Source organism: Pinus tabuliformis, chromosome J (assembly GCF_031772625.1).
Source record: "Pinus tabuliformis cultivar Carrire ecotype Pingquan chromosome J, CPIR1, whole genome shotgun sequence".
NCBI classification, from domain to species: Eukaryota; Viridiplantae; Streptophyta; class Pinopsida; order Pinales; family Pinaceae; genus Pinus; species Pinus tabuliformis.
Window position 1 is genome coordinate 481,955,009 of NC_142295.1, and position 5,078 is coordinate 481,960,086.

Consider the following 5,078-nt stretch of genomic DNA (forward strand, 5'->3'; position numbering starts at 1 on the left):
ACAGCGCATAAAATTCTGAGGATGGGTTACTATTGGCCCTCATTATTTAAGGATGCAAAGAAATATGTAAGGGCTTGTGACAGTTGCCAGAGAATGGGTCAACCCAATCATAGAGACCAAATGCCATTAAACCCCCAGGTAGTTTCTGAACCATTTGAAAGATGGGCCTTGGACTTCATAGGACCCATTAACCCTCCATCCAATCAAAGGACCTATATATTAGTCTGTACAGACTATATGACTAAGTGGGTGGAGGCCAAAGCACTTATTAGAGCCAATGAAGAGGTTGTTCTGGCCTTCTTGTTTGAAGACATTTTCACTAGATTTGGAATTCCCAGAGAGCTAGTTACTGATGGAGGACCTCCATTCAATTCTCATGGTTTTAAATCTACCCTTCACAAATATCATATTCAACATAGAATGACTACACCATACCACCCCCAGGCCAATGGGCAGGTGGAAAGCACAAACAAAGTTTTAGAGGCCATTCTAACTAAAACAGTGAAGGACAACCGAAAGGATTGGTCCCAAAGGCTCCCTGAGGCATTATGGGCTTACAGGACTACTTGGAGAAACACTACAGGTTTTTCTCCCTATGAATTGGTTTATGGTAAAAATGCTATTTTTCCTGTGGAATTTGAAATTAAAACTTTAAAGATTGCCTTAGCTGTTAATCTTGATTTGAATGATGTGCAGACAGCTAGATTGCAGCAGCTTTTGGAGTTGGATGAAAAGAGATTGGATGCCATTCACCAAACAAACATGATTCAGCAACAAAGGATGAAGTGGCATGACAAAATTATCAAACACAAGCAGTTCCAAAAAGGTAATTGGGCCTTGCTGTATGACTCTCGGTTTGAAAATTTTCAAGGAAAGCTACGTACACGCTGGCTTGGACCATATGAAGTAGATGATGTCTTTCCAAACGGAACGGTAAGACTTGTAACAATTGATGATGCTAAAACACCTCTACTAGTCAATGGCCATAGGCTCCGTTTGTATGAGCGCCCTGTTTCTAAAGAGGATTTCAAGACTGCTTGCATGACTGATATTCATTATCTTTTTCTAGGGGAGTCTTCTGCTCCTCACAGCACTTAATTTTCTGCACTGTATTTTTAGTATTAGATTAGATTTAGCACTAATAATCCCTGTCAAGGATTGGCATATTACAATTGAATTTTTGCAGATTTTGGAAAAGCAATAAGGAGGACAGATTCATCATGAGAAGATCTGAAGCTTTAAATCAAGAAGCTTCTTCCCATCATTTTACCCCCTTTCCTAAAAGCTATATCCCCCCATACTTACATTATTTCTATCACTCCCACCATTCCTGAAATATCCTCCTTCAGTCAGTATTTCCCACCCCTTACTGCTGAAATAATCCCTTACCATTCACAGACCTAAGTCAGTCATCCCAATTCTCTGATTTTTCCCGTTGCTGAAACACCTGTTTTAGCAACGTAACACCAGCTTTTTCCGTTGCTGAAACACCTGTCTCAGCAACATATCATTGATTTCCTCCGTTGCTGAAACACCTGTTTCAGCAATGCATTATTGATTTCCCCCGATTGCTGAAACACCTGTTTCAGCAAGGTATCGTTCATTCTTCAGTTGCTTAAACAACAGTCTCAGCAATTGGTTATCATCAAAGCAGTATCCCTCCTTGCTCTCATAAAAGCTTCCTGGTTCTTCACGATATTTGGCATATACCAGACTCAATTACACCTTCGTCTAACAATCCACAGACCCTTCTATGATCATTAAAGCTATTGCAACCGACACTTCGAATTATTAATCAAAGGTAAAGTATAAGGTATATGGTTTTAATGTAATTCGGTTAAATCATATTAAAAGAGAGGATTTCATTTCATAATGATTGCATATCCTTCCACGTCCAATCATTATTACACCATACGTAGGGGGGGGAATTCCGAAAATGGAATAATTATTTCGCATGAACCAACCTGCCGCCGGTTATCATATCCATTTTTGCCGTCATTTAGACTACGCAGCCTTTGTTGCAATAACTAGTCCGATCAGGGTCTGAGAATACTGTATTGTGCCTCTGCGGAAAACTCAAAGCTTCAGCCATGGGAGGGACGGCCATTAGAAATGAGCCCGGCTCCATAAGTCTTCTTCAGTTCTTTCCTGAAGTGTATCAGATCTTCCAACAAGCGGGGTGGACAGCATATTTTGAAAGGTTGGGAGAATTTAACGCAGAAGAAGTACTAGAGTTTGCACAAAACCTTGAAGACAATTTCTCAGTGGTCCGAGGGGTTCGCATTTCAGTGACAGAGGATGACATAGTTCAGGTATCAGGGTTGCCAGCTGAGGGCATTCGCTGGTTTAGCAGGAAGCAGGTCGTTCTTAACGCGCAGCAAGAATTCCTGCGCCCGGACGAGCAAGTGGAACCCAGAGGCCGCGGGGTCAGTCTGCACTCACTTCCTCAACCATGGCCATCAGTAGCAGAATTCGTCAAACACTACCTAACATGTGAGGGGCGTTATCAGGTAGTGTACAATCATGACTTTGTTTTGCTGAATCATTTGAGGAATGGAAGACTCATCAATATCCCTTATTATCTGCTTGGTTGTATTAAAAACATGTCGTATTATTGTAAACGAGCCAAATCTCCAATGTCATCCCTTACCCATCACCGCTTATGCCAGCTGCTAATACAGAGGGGTTTTGCTCAGCAAAATCCCCCTCTGCAGGCCCTACCTGAAGTCCCTCCGCAGGCCCCACCTGAAGTCCCTCTGCAAGCCCCACCAGAAATTCCCCAATTACCCGAAGACCCTTTGCAAGCCCCACCTGAAATTCCCCAGCCGGTCGAAATTCCTCAGCAAGAGAAAACGTCCCAACCGTCTGAAAATCCTCATGACATTCCAGAGATCCCTCATGAAGAACAACAGGAGGAAACCCCGCATTCCCCAGTCAACCCAACCCCGAGCTCGCCTCGGTTAGCAGAACTAACACCCTATACTATTCCTGTCCCTAGTGACGACTCTCTAACACCCCCTTCTTCACCTGTTAAGAAAAAGAGGAAAACCCCAGCAGTCACAAGCTCCAGACCACGGACAAGGTCTACATCCCAAATTCTTACCCCTCCGGAAAACCCTGTCCCCAAGAAAAAGCCCTCCCTTTCGAAAAAGAGGAAAGGCAGTGATTTTACTGCCTTCCTATCAAAAAGGAAGAGGACAAAGACTGTTGAGACAAAATCCACTTCCATTTTCCCTAACCCTGCCACTATTCTATTAAAACCCTTATCCCCATCCCAAACTTCCCAACCTGTCTCGTCCGAAGGCACTGTCACACAAAAACCAGTGCCTCGGGATAATATGACATTGTTTGTGGGTCAAGAAGTGACTGCTCCACAAGAACCAGTCACTTGCCCAGTGACTGAAACACAAGAACCAGTCACTGAGGCACAAGAATACACCAAGCAGGATAATAGTGGGAAATGCCCAGTGACTGCTCCACAAGAACCAGTCACTGAGGCACAGGAATACAACAAGCAGGATGATAATGGGAAATGCCCAGTGACTGAAATACCAGAACCGGAGACTGAGACACAGGAATCCATTCCTAACCCAGTGGATGAAACACAAGAACCACCCACTGTGGTACCAGAACTAGTCACTGAGGCACAAGAGTCCATGTCTGGCCCGGTGGATGAAACACAAGGTCTACCCACTATGGTATCAGAACTAGTTGCTGAGGAACAAGAATTCATTCCTGATGAAACACAAGGACTACCCAGTGTAGTATCAGATCTAGTCACTGAGGAACAAGAATTCATTCCTGATGAAACACAAGGACTACCCAGTGTAGTATCAGAACTAGTTGCTGGGGAACAAGAATTCATTCCTGATGAAACACAAGGATTACCCAGTGTGGTATCAGATCTAGTCACTGGAGAACAAGAATCCATTCCTGGCACGGTGGATGAAACACAGGAACCACCCATTGTGGTGCAACAACCGGCTACCACCGTGCATCAACAAAATATTCCAACAGAAACAATCAGCATACAAGGTCCACACACTATGACATCTCTACTGCAGGAAAATGAGTTCCTGAAGTCTGAATTAGAAGCTTACAGAGATGAATTAGCCATGGCTCGAGAGGCTTTTGAAAAAGAACTCAATCTCCATACATTAGCACATGTAGCCTCAATGCAAAATAGGGAGCCATGTATGGAATATATGTGCAAGGAGTGTGGCACCATTTATCAGAATGCAGGCTATAAAGTAGTTGAAATTCCACTCCCTGAAACAATTATGACAGAGGGAATACAAGAGGAATGCCCTACTGCTCCACAAGAACCAGTAGGACCCCCTATGGTGCAAGAAGAAGAAGAAATCAAACCAGAGATATCTCATCCTTTGTGGACTGATGCAGCCATTCCAACAGAAGAAACACTGCCCCAGCACTCTACTATTGATGCAGCTATTCCGACAGAAGAAACACTGCCCCAGCATACTACTACTGATGCAGCTATTCCGACAGAAGAAACACTGCCCCAGCACACTACTACTGATGCAGCTATTCCGACAGAAGAAACAATGCCCCAACGCATTACCTCTGAGGCAGCCATACAGACAGAGGAATTAGTGTCCCAACCCACTACTTCTGTTAAAAAGACACAGACTCCGCCATGGGACCCATTGGAACAACTGAACAGATGGAAGAAGAAACATGCTGAAGAACAGGATATAGTATTACGACAGCATAAGTTGCAATGGCAGAGCTATGTATATACTAACTGGGATAGCTGGGAACAAATACTGCAAGAGCACAGGGAATATAAGAAGGAAGCCAGACAGTCTAAGGAACGGATAGCCTTGATGTTTTCATTGGTGCGGAAGTTGATGGTTACACGTAAACCCTCTGTAAATTACTCTCTCTTTCTTACTGAACGACTAGTTTATTTTCAAATAAAATCAATAGCATATGGCAGACCACATGAATTACTGACTTCAGAGAAATTTGTTGAGACCTTTAAGGAGGCCCCTGAAAGTGACCAGCATCTGCTGTGCGAACTCTACCTTCATAATGAGGCCATTCCTGAAGAAAGG